Consider the following 17,371-nt stretch of genomic DNA (forward strand, 5'->3'; position numbering starts at 1 on the left):
ATAATTTTTCTTGATCTTGTGCCAAACTTTAAGTTTGGTGTTTTCTTGTTAATCTATCTATAATTTTCAAAAATTTTAGTTTGGTTTTCTAAAAATTTTAAGTTTGGTGTTCCTTCTTCATGTTCTTGTTGTTCTTGTGAGTCTTCAAGGCGTTCTTGAGTTTTCCTTGTGTCTTGATCCTAAAATTTTTAAGTTTGGTGTTCCTTGGTGTTTTCCCTCCAAAATTTTCGAAAACAAGGAGCATTAGATCTAAAAAATTTTAGATCTTGTGTTATTTTATTGTTTTTCTCTTTCCTCATTAATTTCAAAAATATCTTTTCCCTCTATTTTAAAGTAATTTTTCGAAAATCAATTTTAAAATTCAGATTTTTTTTTATTTCAAAATTTAAAATCCTTTTTGAAAAAAAAAATCATATCTTTTTCAACACTTCCTAACCACTTTCTCTCTCCTCATTTTTTCGAAAATCTTCACCCATTTTTATTTATTTTATTTTAATTTATTTTATTTTCGAAATAAATAAATAAATAAATAAATAAAAATAATATTTTATTTTACATCATCTCCCTTTCTCCATCATGGATCTAAGTAGAAATGAACAGTCCAGAAGGACTCTGGGGTCATATGCTAATCCCTCTACTGCTTCATATGGGAGTAGTATCTGCATACCCTCCATTGGAGTCAATAGCTTTGAGTTGAATCCTCAGCTCATTATCATGGTGCAGCAAAGCTGCCAGTATTCCTGTCTTCCACAGGAAGAACCTTGATGACAAGTCATCTTAGCCTAGTTTCACTAGTCTTTTTCCTTTGTTTTTATTTGGTTTTATGCACTTTCTTAAGCCACAAGTAAGCTAATTGGATTGAATTTCATTTTTCCTTTGATTCAATCAACCATGGATGAATTGATGCATTTTCATGAGTTTTTGTGCCATAATTGCTTGTGTGACAAGAAGAAGGATAACTCTCATGATTATGGCATAGCTTTGATACAATTGTTGATTGATGACAGGAGGAATAAAGCTTAGAAGAAGGTTGCAAGAATGGGCTTGAAAAGGGGAGTTCACGTTTGAGATGACGTTTGCCTCAAACGTCAACTCAAACGTGAGTAGCAGATGAAGAACACCCTGGAGAAGAGCCAACGTTTGAGCCAACGTTTGACCTCAAACGTTGAGACAAACGTTGGATGAAGAAGAAGCTCCTAGAAGGCAACATTTGCGCCAACGTTTGCCTCAAACGTGAGGTCAAACGTTGGCGCCTAAAAGGAAGAAAAATGGCACTCCTGGAAGGGCAACGTTTGCGCCAACGTTTACCTCAAACGTGAGGTCAAACGTTGGCGCCTAAAAGAGTAGAGTTGGAGCTTCTGGGCAGCTACGTTTAAGCCAACGTTTGCCTCAAACGTGAGGTCAAACGTTGGCTACATTTTGGCAAGAAAGAGCATGGAAGAGCACCCCTGATTGATGAGTTAGATGAGCCACGTTTGCGCCAACATTTGCCTCAAACGTTTGGCCAAACGTTGGCCAAAAAGAGAGCTTGGGGTGATCCACGTTTGAGCTCACGTTTGACCTCAAACGTTGAGCCAAACGTGGAGGACAGCAAATGGACTTGGCTGCATAATTTAACATAAGTGACGTTTGAGTCAACATTTGCCTCAAACGTTGGCTCAAACGTGAATGGTTCATGGCCCGGTTCACTAATGGATTTCTTCCTAACACCAAGAGCAAGCAACGGAGGCCACTATCAACCCAATTCCATCAAGACTAAAGGCCCAATTCAAGGCTTAATGATCATTTGAAGAAAGTGTATAAATAGCTTAGGATTTGAAGTTTTAGGGAGTTTTTCGTTTTAGAGTTTTCTTTAAGAGTTTTGAGCTATTTGGAGATTTAGAGTCTTGGGTGTTGAAGAATTGAGGAAATTCTGTCTCAATCTCACCTTGAGATCTCTTTTTGTTTCTTTCACTGCACCATTGGAGAATTGAGATTTGAATCCAAGTTTTCTTCTGTTTTGATTTTTAATCTTTTGCAATTGAATTTTAAATTTGGATCTAAGAAGGCAGTGAGATCTAGACTTGGTTATCTAGTCTCTTGAGTCCTGAGATCTACATCTTTCAATTTCAATTTCCTTGTTACATTGCTACACCAAGTTTATTTTCATTTGCATTTAAGATCCGGTTCAGTTAGATCCATCTTCTACGTTTCTGTTTGTTGAGATTTACTGCTCTCTTGTTTAATTTTCGCAATCCCACATCCCTGATCCAGTTACAATTCAAGCCATTTACATTTCTTGCATTCTAAGATTCTGCAATTTACATTTCTTGCATTCTAAGTTTCTGCCATTTAATTTCTTGTTCTTTAAGATTCAGCACTTTTATTTTCTGTTCTCTTTAATTTCCTGCAATTTACCCCTCTCCCTTTACTTTTCATGCAATTTAATTTCTGTTAATCACAAATCACTCAACCAACTCTTGATCTGCTTGACTAAATCAACCACTAAGCTAAAATTGCTCAATCCTTCAATCCCTGTGGGATCGACCTCACTCATGTGAGTTATTATTACTTGATGCGACCCGGTACACTTGCCGGTGAGTTTTGTGTCGGATCATTTTCCGCACATCAAGTTTTTGGCGCCGTTGCCAGGGATTGAATAGATTGACAATGATTAAGTGAGGTGGTAGTTTAGATCAAGCACTTTTTCTTTTCTGTTTCTCTAATTTTTGACTGACACACTAACTGTTTGAAATTTTGCTTAAACTAAACTTCATTCTAGCAATAGATTGAAGTGTTACTGGTGGTGTTTCTTTTGTTTTGTTTGTATGTCAGGTACAGGGAGATCCATTCCTATTTTATCTGAAACTGACCAGAGAACTCTTAGAAGGTTAAGAAGAGCTGAAAGAGGGAAAAATATTGTTGGAGAGGAAGAATATCACGAGATGGAAGGAGATCCATCTAATCCAGGAGGAGGGGTTAACAATAACCCACAACAGATGATAGTACTGGCCTCCTATACCTTTGCAAACGCTAGACATTGCGGGAGCAGCATTCTCACCCCTAATGTCAATGCAAATAACTTTGAGCTGAAGCCACAACTCATCACATTGGTCCAAAACAACTGCTCATTTGGGGGAGGACCATTGGAGGATCCAAATCAACATCTATCTACCTTCTTAAGGATTTGTGACACTGTCAAATCCAATGGCGTGAATCCTGAAACCTACAAGCTTCTGCTGTTCCCGTTCTCATTAAGGGACAAGGCCGCACAATGGCTTGAAACTTTTCCCCAAGGAAGTATCACTAGTTGGGATGACTTGGTGACCAAATTTCTAGCCAAATTCTATCCACCTCAAAGAGTCATCAGACTGAAAACCGAGGTGCAGACATTTACACAATTAGATGCCAAATCCTTGTATGAAGCATGGGAGAGGTACAAAGCTTTAATCAGAAAGTGTCCTCCAGAGATGTTCAATGAATGGGACGTGCTGCAAAATTTCTATGAAGGCCTGACATTGAAATCTCAAGAAGTATTAGATCATTCTGCTGGAGGCTCACTACAACTAATGAAAACTGCTGAGGAAGCCCAGAATCTTGTGGACATGGTGGCCAACAATCAATATTTCTTTGCTCATCAAAGAAACCGCCAACCATCACAAAGGAGAGGAGTAATGGAGCTAGAAGGAGTAGACTCAATCTTGGCTCAAAACAAGATGATGCAGCAGCAAATTCAACAACAATTTGAGCAAATGGCCAAGAGGATTGATAGCCTCCAAGTTGCAGCAGTTAACACAAGCCAACCATCATCCACATGGGTGCAAAATGAAGAAACTCAAGAGGAGCAGCAGCAAGAACAAGTCCAGTACATGCACAACCAAAATTCTGGACAGAATGAAGTATATGGTGACACATATAATCCATCCTGGAAGAACCACCCAAACCTCAGATGGGGAGATAATCACAACCAGAACCAACAACCATGGCAGAGGAACTCAAACCAAAATACTTCCAGAAACAACCAAAACCACAACCAGCAGCAAACTAACCAAAACCTTTACAGAAAACCTCAAAACAACTGTCCCAATCCCAACCACTACCAACCCACCAATCAAAATGCCCACCATCCACCACCCACATCTCACAACCCACCACAAGCATCATATGAATCTCAAAGACTCACTAACTTGGAAACCTTGATAGACAAAATGTGGAAACACCAAGAAATGACAACCAAGAACCATGAAGATTCCATGAAGAGCTTAGAAAGGCAGATTGGGCAAATCTCCAAACAGATTTCTGTTGAGAAACCTTCAAGCTCACTTCCGAGTGACACCATTCCTAATCCAAAAGAAGAGTGCAAAGCTATACAATTACGGAGTGGAAAAACATTGATAGAAAACAACAAGGAGGTAACCAAGAAGCCTTTGGATAGCAACAAAGAGCCATCAGAGAAAGGGGAAGCTAGCAATGAGGACATGACAACAAGAAGAAATGTCCCAGAGAAACTCAAAGAGAAAGACAACCAGCCACATAATTCAAAGGAAGTAATTCAAGGACAGCAGCAAGGGGTAAAGATCATTACACCTCCACTACCATACCCTCAGAGGTTCAACAAAGAAACCAAGGATCAACACTTCCGCAAGTTCCTGGAAACTTTCAAGAAGCTGGAAATCAACATTCCCCTAGCTGAAGCATTGGAACAGATGCCCTTATATGCCAAGTTCTTGAAGGAACTCATTAACAAGAAAAGAAGTTGGCTGGAGAAGGAAACTGTGCTTCTCACTGAAGAATGTAGTGCGCTCATCAGAAAAGGACTCCCTCCCAAGCTGGAAGATCCTGGAAGTTTCTTCCTACCTTGCACCATTGGAAGTCTATTTATCAGCAAGGGGATGTGTGACTTAGGAGCAAGCATAAATCTAATTCCATCATCTTTAGTGAAAAAGCTTGGCATAGGGAAGGTGAAACCAACACAGATGTCCTTGGAATTAGTGGATCAGTCAGTAGTACATCCCAAAGGAGTGACTGAAAACCTTTTAGTTAAGGTTGACAAGTTCATTTTCCCTGCGGATTTTGTAATACTGAGCACTGAAGAAGAAGAAAACAATTCAATCATCTTGGGAAGGCCATTTTTAGCTACTGCAAGAGCCATCATAGATGTAGAACAAGGAGAATTAATCCTCAGGATGCATGATGAGAGTATCACTCTAAGTTTACTGCCAGAAGCACAGTTCAATTATAAAAAGAAGGATGGTACAGAAAATAAAGAAAATCTACAATGGAAGGAGGAGATCAACAAGACAGACAACAGCTGCCCTCCCAAACAAGAGATAAATGATTTAACAAATCAAAGAAGGAAAGAATCTATGCAAAATAATGAAGAAGTTCAAGAGGACATTGTAGTGTTAGCCACTAAGAAGAGAAATCTCCAAGGTAAATCTACGGCCAAAGAAGAAAGGTCAACAAAAGGAAGGAAGAAACACAAGAACAAAACAAAAAGGGGTTGGAAGAACAGAAAGATTCCAACAGAAGGGCTGTCCAAAGGTGATAAAGTGCAATTGATCTACCAACAACTGGGAACAAACCAACAGACTGATGACTACTACACTGTCAGCAATATACTTTCATTAGAACATGCTGAAATTGAACATCAAGGAACAAAGAGGAGGATCACAGTCAGGGGGGACAAGTTGAGGCACTACAATCATCAACCACCATAAAAGAAAGCCCCAGTGTCAAGCTAGTGACAATAAAAGAGCGCTCCATGGGAGGCAACCCATGATTTAAGATTTATGTCATTTTAAAATTTAATAAGCTATGATCACCTGAGCATGATTTCTTTTCTTTTCATGAACGTACTTAATGAATGCATGCACTGTTTGAAACATATGCTAAGGCTTCTAAGTTTGGTGTGCCTTCAAGCACACCAAACCAGTGTTACAAATATTTTCATACTGTATGCTTAGTTATCCTGATAAAGCATATGACCAAACACTAAGTTTGGTGTCTGCATAGGTGGACATTTTCAGAAGATCAAAAATTCCTTTCTCTTCATGAAAATTAAAAAAAAAATCATGCACCAAAAAAAAAATTTATGAAAGCATTTCTTATAAATATTTAACCAAGAGTGACATTGGGATTTCAAGAACACTAGTTGGAGGAATAAACATTTTTTTAACTATATGACCAAACATTAAGTTTGGTGTCCTCCAAGAAAAGTCACGGTTAAAATAGATATAAGGAATGAGAGTTCACATAGTTGTTAATAAAGGAAGTACTCTTGCCACGGTTTGATAATGTTGATCTTTGTTGTCTTGTTGTGATGGTTAGGTGGTCAAAGAACACTCAATGAAAGAGACAAGACAAAGGGAGAGCATAGCATGAGGACAAAATCCCATCAAATGTCTCAAAAAGTGAATCTGCCACTCCTTGGAATGATCACGTTGAAAATCATTGAAGAAGTAAAAATTTGTCCTCATTCACCCTCACATGCACACCTTTGATTCGCATAACACCCAATTGTATCCCAGCCCCCCATTGTTCATTTAAGTAATCATAACACACCACCTTCAAAGCCATGCACATAACCGAAGAGTTGCACACCCCTTGCAATCCAACCATTCAAACTCCATTCCCTCCATCATTCTTCATCATATAAGCTCAGCCCCAAATTTTTCTCTGAACACATCAAAATCTCCAACTTTCTTCACACCCCCTCTAACCTCAAAAAGATCAACCAATCAAGCAATCATGGCCTCTTCCTCAAGAACCAAACGAAGGAGAGGAAAGGAGCCCATGGTTGAAGAAAACACCCCTGAATTTGACCAGTGGAAATTTAGATCTTGGTACCATCAACTACAACTTGAATGGATGAGGCAGAAGAAGATATATCCAGAGGTTCCACTTCTATTGCCGGACGATGAGTGCCAAGAAATGAAAGCCAAGATTAGGAAGAGGAGGTGGGAGGAGCTCATTTCACCAATTACCAAAATCAATGCGAACATTATATAGGAATTCTACGCCAATACCCTAAGGATCGAAATGAATCAAGCTCCAACTTATAAGAGTTATGTGCGGGGAACTGAAGTAGATTTTAGCCCAAACACTATCATGAAAGCATTGAAACTGAGGGCAACCCATTTTGATAAGCCAGGATACCATCAAAGGCTAAATGAAGAGCAAGACTATGATGAGATTGCCAGTGAGATTAGTGTAGTCAACACGAAGTGGGTAGGAACTACTAAAAACAAGTACAAGTACTTGAGAAGAGGAGATCTCACTCCTGAAGCAAAATGTTGGTATGAGCTAATGAAGAGATCAATCTTAGGCACAGTAAACAACTCGGAGGTCAATAAGAAGAGAGCTATCATGTTATATTGCATAATAATAGGAGGAGAAGTGAAGATCCATGAGATAATTGCAAATGACATTCAAAGGTTAGCAGAGAAAAATTTGGCCGAAGGGTGGCTACACTACCCGAGTACCATTATGCGTTTATGTATGAAAGCCAAGGTGCCAATGGAAGAGGCAAATCCAACATGGCTGAACCCGGGCATGCCTATAACCATTGAAAGAATGATGATCGTTACTGAAGCACAGCAGAGCCGAAGACTACCAAGAAGAAGGCAAAGAAATGAACCAATGGAGGAAGAAGAGCCACAAGAGGAAGAAGAGCCACAAGAGGAAGAAGAACAGCAACACATTCCACCACATAACACTCTAGATATGACTCAAATGCAGGAAGCAATTGGAAGATTATCACAACAATACATGAGAATTCAAGAAAGGCAAGAGGAATACCATTCCCACTACATGAAAAACCAACAAGAGCAAGAGGAATGGCAGCTGAGAATGATGAACAGACAAAGTGAGTTTGAGTCAAAATTTTTCGTGATGCAAGAGGAGCATGCTTTTCAATCTCACGAATCATTTGGAAAGTTAGCACAAATGCAAGCTGAAAATATGAGGGCTCTCAAAGAGTTCACAACTCTCCAAGATGCAAGATATGAAGTCCAAGCCGACTACAACATAAATAGTCAAATCAAAATGAACTATATTGGAGAGCATCTGCACAACATGGATCCAGCATTTCCAACTTTCGATGAGTTCTTCAAAGGGAAAAGTGAGATAGAAGTAAGCAAGGCTATGAGACTTGAAGATAGAGTAGAGGAGGCGATGAATAAAGCTGGGTTTTGGCGGGGTCAACAGACAACAGACATGGACACAGGGAACACCAGCACCCAAGCAAATGAAAGAAGCAAGAAAAAGCTTGATACATGAAAGGTGGACCTGCTCTTTACTACAAAGAAAGCATGCATCATTTCTGTATAAAGTAGTCTTTGCATCCTTATTAGGTCATTTTAGTTAATGGCCTTTGCATTATGTTTGTTTTCTTAAAATAAGTAAGTTAGTCTAGGTGTGTGCTTGTGTGTTTACTTTCACTTAACTAATGCATGCTTTGTCCCCTGCATCTTTTCAATTCAATAAAAGAAATGTTTGAAGCATGAAGTAAGATGGTTCATTGTTAGCTAGAAGTCAAATAATAGTAAGTGGTGGTATGTATGTGTGATTGTGTGGCAACTCATTATTAGTGAATAAAAGGAATAGCTTGTTCTCTTTTTAAGAAGAAAGTAGTTCACTGTCTATGAATCTCAACAAAATAAAAGTCCTTGGGTGAAAAGAAAAACAAAAAGAGAAGAGAAAAAGCCAAAAGTGGCAACAGAACAAAAGAAAAATAAAAAGAAACAAAGCTAGACACCAATAGTTTGAACTTTAGAATATATGCCTGTGGTATCTTTGTACTAGGATCTGCTTGGATTATTAAGTTCTTTGGAGTGCATTAACACTTGGTAACTTGGGTTAACTAACCCGGGATTATCAACTGAAAGTCTACTATCAAGAGCAACCTAGCTACAAGACATTTAGTAACCCAAAGAGGTGCTGGGCATCAATGTTCTAAGAAGGGATATGAGCCAAGTGTCTAAAGTGAATAATGTGTCAAGCATAAATAAAGAAAAGAGCTTGTTACACATGACACTGAACTAAAGCTTATAAAAAAAAAATTCAATAAACAAGGACAAAGGAATAATGAGAGGTCATAGCAGTGTCTTGCTTGATGCTTAGAGAGAACTTTCTAGGCCTACTTGTCAATAAGAAGTGAGTAGTTACACATCTGCATAAAACCCCATGAGCTACCAATAACACTCTGCTAACATGAGCATTCTCTTTTGTTTTCATTCTTTCTTCTTAATAACTCTTTTCTTGCTTGGGGACAAGCAAGTTTTAAGTTTGGTGTTGTGATGACAAGTCATCTTAGCCTAGTTCCACTAGTCTTTTTCCTTTGTTTTTATTTGGTTTTATGCACTTTCTTAAGCCACAAGTAAGCTAATTGGATTGAATTTCATTTTTCCTTTGATTCAATCAACCATGGATGAATTGATGCATTTTCATCAGTTTTTGTGCCATAATTGCTTGTGTGACAAGAAGAAGGATAACTCTCATGATTATGGCATAGCTTTGATACAATTGTTGATTGATGACAGGAGGAATAAAGCTTGGAAGAAGGTTGCAAGAATGGGCTTGAAAAGAGGAGTTCACGTTTGAGATGACGTTTGCCTCAAACGTCAACTCAAACGTGAGTAGCAGATGAAGAACACCCTGGAAAAGAGCCAACGTTTGACCTCAAACGTTGAGGCAAACGTTCGCTGAAGAAGAAGCTCCTAGAAGGCAACGTTTGCGCCAACGTTTGCCTCAAACGTGAGGTCAAACGTTGGCGCCTAAAAGGAAGAAAAATGGCACTCCTGAAAGGGCAACGTTTGCGCCAACGTTTGCCTCAAACATGAGGTCAAACGTTGGCGCCTAAAAGAGTAGAGTTAGAGCTTCTGGGCAGCGACGTTTAAGCCAACGTTTGCCTCAAACGTTGGCTACATTTTGGCAAGAAAGAGCATGGAAGAGCACCCCTGATTGATGAGTTAGATGAGCCACGTTTGCGCCAACGTTTGCCTCAAACGTTGGGCCAAACGTTGGCCAAAAAGAGAGCTTGGGGTGATCCACGTTTGAGCTCATGTTTGACCTCAAACGTTGAGCCAAACATGGAGGACAGAAAATGGACTTGGCTGCATAATTAGACACAAGTAACGTTTGAGTCAACGTTTGCCTCAAACGTTGGCTCAAACGTGAATGGTTCATGGCCCGGTTCACTAATGGATTTCTTCCCAACACCAAGAGCAAGCAACGGAGGCCACTATCAACCCAATTCCATCAAGACTAAAGGCCCAATTCAAGGCTTAATGATCATTTGAAGAAAGTGTATAAATAGCTTAGGATTTGAAGTTTTAGGGAGTTTTTCATTTTAGAGTTTTCTTTAAGAGTTTTCATAGTATTCACAGTAGAGAACCTTTGGGTTTTGAGCTATTTGGAGATTTAGAGTCTTGGGTGTTGAAGAATTGAGGAAATTCTGTCTCAATCTCACCTTGAGATCTCTTTTTGTTTCTTTCACTGCACCATTGGAGAATTGAGATTTGAATCCAAGTTTTCTTCTGTTTTGATTTTTAATCTTTTGCAATTGAATTTTAAATTTGGATCTAAGAAGGCAGTGAGATCTAGACTTGGTTATCTAGTCTCTTGAGTCCTGAGATCTACATCTTTCAATTTCAATTTCCTTGTTACATTGCTACACCAAGTTTATTTTCATTTGCATTTAAGATCCGGTTCAGTTAGATCCATCTTCTACGTTTCTGTTTGTTGAGATTTACTGCTCTCTTGATTAATTTTTGCAATCCCACATCCCTGATCCAGTTACAATTCAAGCCATTTACATTTCTTGCATTCTAAGATTCTGCAATTTACATTTCTTACATTCTAAGTTTCTGCCATTTAATTTCTTGTTCTTTAAGATTCAGCACTTTTATTTTCTGTTCTCTTTAATTTCCTGCAATTTACCCCTCTCCTTTTACTTTTCATGCAATTTAATTTCTGTTAATCACAAATCACTCAAGCAACTCTTGATCTGCTTGACTAAATCAACCACTAAGCTAAAATTGCTCAATCCTTCAATCCCTGTGGGATCGACCTCACTCATGTGAGTTATTATTACTTGATGCGACCCGGTACACTTGCCGGTGAGTTTTGTGTCGGATCATTTTCTGCACATCAAACCTACAGAGTTTCTGGCACAGTTTTTACAAATTGCTGACACAGTACATGATAAGGAAGTAGATCAGGATGTCTACAGATTATTACTGTTTCCATTTGCTGTAAAAGACCAGGCCAAGAGGTGGTTAAATAACCAACCTAAGGCTAGCATAGGGACATGGAAACAGCTGACAGAAAAATTCCTGAATCAATACTTTCCTCCAAAACGGATGACACAGCTAAGGCTGGACATCCAAGGCTTTAAACAAGGAGATAATGAATCTCTTTATGATCCTTGGGAGAGATACAGAGAGATGCTAAGAAAATGCCTCTCTGAAATGTTTTCAAAGTGGGTTCAGCTAGACATCTTCTATTATGGGCTTACAAAAAGAGCTCAGACCTCTCTAGATTACTTAGCTGGTGGATTTATCCACATGTGAAAGACAATTGAAGAAGCTCAAGAGCTCATTGATACAGTTGCCAAAAATCAGCATCTGTATCTAAGCAGTGACCCTCCCATGAAAGAAGAGGCTAAAACAGTAATTGCTGAACTTAGTCCGGTAGAACAAGCTGCTGAATTCAATCAGCAATTGGATTTTCTAACAAAGCAGTTAGCCGAATTCAAGGATAGACTACAAGAGACAAGGATGGCTAATATAAATATGGAAGTACAATTAAAGCAAACAAAGCAGCAGCTGTCAAAACAAATAACAGAAGAATGCCAAGCAGTTCAATTAAGAAGTGGGAAGACATTAAATACCCCACCTCAAGGTAGCAGGAAGCCAAGAAAAGAGCAAACTACCCAAAATCCATCTGAGGACAGTAAGAGCCCGGAGAGAAATAATTCTGGCGCTAAAACACCAGAGATTGGGTGGAAGGCATGCGCTGAACGCCCAGACCATGCTCAGGACTGGCGTTCAACGCCAGAAACAAGCAAGGAACTGGCGTTGAATGCATAAAAGAAGCACAGTTCTGGTGTTCAAACGCCAGGAACAGATGAAGAGTTGGCATCTAACGTCACTCCAGCTTCTAACTCTGGCACTCAATTGCCAGAGAGGGATCAGACATACACAAGTGCTAATGACAACCCATCTAAAAAGGCTTCTTCAACCACTTCTGTAGGAAATAAACTTACAGCAACTAAGGTTGAGGAATATAAAGCCAAGATACCTTATCCTCAAAAACTCCACCAAGAGGAGCAGGATAAGCAATTTGCTCGCTTTGCAGATTATCTCAGGACTCTTGAAATAAAGATTCCGTTTGCAGAAGCACTTGAGCAAATACCTTCTTATGCCAAGTTCATGAAAGAGATCTTAAGTCATAAGAAGGATTGGAGAGAAACTGAAAGAGTTCTCCTCACAGAAGAATGCAGTGCAGTCATTCTGAAAAGCTTTCCTGAAAAGCTTAAAGATCCCGGAAGCTTTCTGATACCATGCACATTAGAGGGAAATTGCACCAGGACAGCTTTATGCAATCTTGGGGCAAGCATCAACCTAATACCTGCATCCACTATCAGAAAGCTTGGTTTAACTGAAGAAGTTAAACCAACCCAGATATGTCTCCAACTTGCTGATGGCTCCATTAAATACCCATCAGGCGTGATTGAGGACATGATTGTCAGGGTTGGGCCATTTGCCTTTCCCACTAACTTTGTAGTACTGGAGATGGAGGAGCACAAGAGTGCTACTCTCATTCTAGGAAGACCTTTCCTAGCAACTGGACGAACTCTCATTGATGTCTAACAGGGGGAAATAACCCTGAGAGTCAATGAAGATGAGTTTAAGTTGAATGCTGTCAATGCCATGCAGCATCCAGACACACCAAAAGACTGCATGAAAGTTGATCTTATCGACTCTTTGGTAGAAGAGATCAACATGGTTGAGAGTCTCGAATCAGAGCTGGAAAACATCATTAAAGATGTTCCACCTGATCTAGAGGATTCAGAGGAATTGAAAGAGTCTCTGAAATTTCCTCAGGAAGAGGAAAAACCTCCTAAACCCGAGCTCAAACCATTACCACCATCCCTGAAATATGCATTTCTGGGAGAAGGTGATACTTTTCCAGTGATCATAAGCTCCGCTTTAAATCCACAGGAAGAGGAAGCACTAATTCAAGTGCTAAGGACACACAAGACAGCTCTTGGGTGGTCCATAAGTGACCTTAAGGGCATAAGCCCAGCGAGATACATGCACAAAATCCTATTGGAGGATGATGCTAAGCCAGTGGTTCAACCACAGAGGCGGCTAAATCCAGCCATGAAGGAAGTGGTGCAGAAAGAGGTCACTAAATTACTGGAGGCTGGGATTATTTATCCTATTTCTGATAGCTCCTGGGTGAGTCCTGTTCAAGTTGTCCCTAAAAAGGGAGGCATGACAGTGGTTCATAATGAAAAAAATGAACTGGTTCCTACAAGAACAGTTACAGGGTGGCGCATGTGTATTGATTACAGAAGGCTCAATACAGCCACCAGAAAGGATCATTTTCCTTTACCATTCATAGACCAGAAGCTAGAAAGACTAGTAGGTCATAATTATTACTGCTTTTTGGATGGCTATTCAGTCTACAACCAAATTGCAGTAGATCCCCAGGATTAAGAGAAAACAGCATTCACATGTCCATCTGGAGTATTTGCTTACAGAAGGATGCCTTTTGGGCTGTGTAATGCGCCTGCAACCTTTCAGAGATGCATGCTCTCTATTTTCTCTGATATGGTGGAAATATTTCTGGAAGTCTTCATGGATGACTTCTCAGTATATGGAGACTCATTCAGCTCCTGTCTTGATCACCTGACACTGGTTTTGAAAAGATGCCAAGAGACCAACCTGGTTTTAAACTGGGAAAAATGTCACTTTATGGTGACTGAAGGGATTGTCCTTGGGCATAAAATTTCAAACAAGGGAGTAGAGGTGGCTCAAGCTAAAATAGAGGTAATTGAAAAATTACCACCACCTGCCAATGTTAAGGCAATCAAAAGCTTTCTGGGGCATGCAGGATTCTATAGGAGGTTTATAAAGGATTTTTCAAAAATTGCAAAACCTCTAAGAAACCTGCTAGCTGCTGACACGCCATTTGTGTTTGACACAGAGTGCCTGCAAGCGTTTGAAATTCTGAAAGCTAAACTGGTCACAGCACCAGTTATCTCTGCACCAGACTGGACATTACCATTCGAATTAATATGTGATGCCAGTGATCACGCCATTGGTGCAGTACTGGGGCAGAGGTATGACAAGCTTCTGCATGTCATTTATTATGCTAGTCGTGTTTTGAATGATGCCCAGAAAAATTACACAACCACAGTAAAAGAATTGCTTGCAGTGGTTTATGCCATTGACAAGTTTAAATCATACTTAGTAGGATCAAAAGTGATTGTGTACACAGATCATGCTGCTCTTAAATATCTACTTACAAAGCAGGATTCAAAACCCAGACTCATAAGATGGGTGTTGCTTCTGCAAGAGTTTGATATAGAAATAAGAGACAGAAAAGGGACAGAGAACCAAGTGGCTGACCATCTGTCCCGGATAGAACCAGTGGAAGGGGCGTCCTCCCCCTCTATTGAGATCTCTGAAACTTTTCCAGATGAGTATTTGTTCGCCATTCAGGAATTACCATGGTTTGCAGACATTGCAAACTACAAAGCTGCAAGGTTCATATCCAAGGAGTACAGTAGGCAACAAAAGAAAAAATTAATTACTGATGCAAAGTACTACTTGTGGGATGAACCCTATCTCTTTAAGAGATGTGCAGACGGCATAATCCGTAGGTGTGTGCCTAAGGAAGAAGCACAAAGGATCTTATGGCATTGCCATGGGTCACAATATGGAGGTCATTTCGAAGGTGAGCGAACAGCCACCAAGGTCCTCCAATGTGGTTTTTACTGGCCTACACTTTACAGAGATTCCAGAGAGTTTATACGTAACTGTGATAGTTGCCAGAGAGCTGGTAATTTACCTCACAGTTACGCCATGCCTCAACAAGGAATCTTGGAGATTGAGTTGTTTGACGTATGGGGTATTGATTTCATGGGACCTTTCCCACCATCATACTCAAATACTTATATTCTGGTGGCAGTTGACTATATATCAAAATGGGTTGAGGCCATTGCCACACCCACCAATGATACTAAAACAGTGCTGAAGTTCCTCCAGAAATATATATTCAGCAGGTTTGGTGTCCCTAGGGTACTAATCAGTGATGGGGGCACTCACTTCTGCAACAAACAGCTTTACTCTGCCATGGTCCGGTATGGGATTCGCCACAAAGTGGCGACTCCATATCATCCACAGACAAATAGGCAAGCTGAAATTTCTAACAGAGAACTAAAAAGAATCCTGGAACGGACTGTAAGTACCCGTAGAAAGGATTGGGCACGAAGCTTGGATGATGCTCTGTGGGATTACAGAACAGCATTCAAGACTCCTATAGGGACCTCTCTGTACCAACTTGTGTATGGTAAGGCTTGTCACCTGCCCGTGGAACTGGAACATAAGGCCTACTGGACAACTAGATTCCTAAACTTTGATGCCAAACTAGCTGGAGAAAAAATATTGCTCCAGCTGAATGAGCTAGAGGAATTCAAATTCACTGCCTTCGAAAATGCCAAGCTTTGTAAAGAGAAGTCAAAAAGGTGGCATGACAGAAAGCTATCATCTAGAATCTTTGAACCAGGACAAAAGGTTCTGTTGTTTAACTCTAGGCTCAGGCTATTCCCCAGGAAACTGAAGTCCCGGTGGAGGGGACCATATGTGATTACAAGTGTATCACCATATGGTTATGTGGAGCTTCAAGATATTGATTCTGATAAGAAGTTCATTGTTAATGGACAGAGAATCAAGCACTATCTTGAAGGCAATGTTGAGCAAGAGTACTCAAGGCTGAGGCTAGATTAAAAACTCAGCAAGGTCCAGCTAAAGACAATAAAGAAGCGCTTGCTGGGAGGCAACCCAGCCATAGCGCATCACTTCCTCTAAGCATTTTGCCCTATTCTTGATTTTATTTGTTTATATAAAGTTCATTGATACTAAGGTAAAGAGTCAATTGTGTAAGTTTACAGGGTTACAAAAGGATTCTGCACACAAAACAGAGAAAAAGAGCTCACTGGCAAGAAAACGCCAGTAAAAGTCTGTTTTGGGCGTTCAACGCCCAAAAGAAGCATCCACTGGGCGTTGAACGCCAGTAAGGATAGCCATCTGGGCGTTAAACGCCAGAAAGAAGCATCTTCTGGGTGTTGAACGCCAGAAAGAAGCTCCTTCTGGGCGTTTAACGCCAGATTTACAGCGTCCTGGGCGTTCAGAAAAACGCCCAGTGACAAAGGAGTTCCTGGCGTTCAACGCCAGAAAGAAGCAACAGCTGGGCGTTGAACGCCAGGAGAAGCAGCAGTTGGGCGTTGAACGCCCAAAACATGCAGCGTTTGGGCGTTCAAACGCCAGGATGGTGGGGAGGAGGTAATTTCATTTTTACTTCATATTTTTCATTTTAATTTTAATTTTCATGTTTCAATTCATGATTTCTTGCATAAACATGTTACAAACCCTGATTTCTAAAATCCCTAATTTCTAAAAACCCTACTTTAAAAATATCAAATGTATCTTAATCCATAAGCACAAATCCTTTTTTTTTATCCAATTCAACTCTTTTTCAAAATTTTCAAAACAAATCTATCTCTTTTCATTCAAAAATCTTTTCAACTAATCAATATCTTTTTCAAATCTCCATATTATCTTTTTCAAAAATCCAAATTTATCTTTTTCAAATATCTTTCATATCTTTTCAATTTAAAATTATATTTTTTTATCATACTTATCTCTTTTTAAATCATATCTTCTATCTTATCTTTCTCCCTATTTTCGAAAACCCACCCCCCCTTTTAAAAACACATTCGGCCTCCTTCCTCTCATCCACCATTCAACACTAGCTCTCCTTCTATCCCTCTCCTTTCTTTTCTTTTGCTTGAGGACAAGCAATCCTCTAAGTTTGGTATGTTTATCCGTGATCACTAAACCATACCCACTAAGATCATGGCTCCAAAAGGAAAACAACCCACTCCAAGAGGCAAGAAAGAGAGTGTTCCAAAACCACTTTGGAATCAAGGGAGGTTCTTAACCAAAGAACATTCAGACTATTACTACAAAATAATGGGTATAAGATTTGTGATCCCGAAAGTCAAGTTCGACCTGAAAGAAGATGAATATCCGGAGATCCAAGAGCAGATTCAAAACAGGAACTGGGAAGTCCTAGCTAATCCTGAAACGAAAGTGGG

This window comes from Arachis hypogaea, chromosome 14, assembly GCF_003086295.3.
Source record: "Arachis hypogaea cultivar Tifrunner chromosome 14, arahy.Tifrunner.gnm2.J5K5, whole genome shotgun sequence".
NCBI lineage: Eukaryota > Viridiplantae > Streptophyta > Magnoliopsida > Fabales > Fabaceae > Arachis > Arachis hypogaea.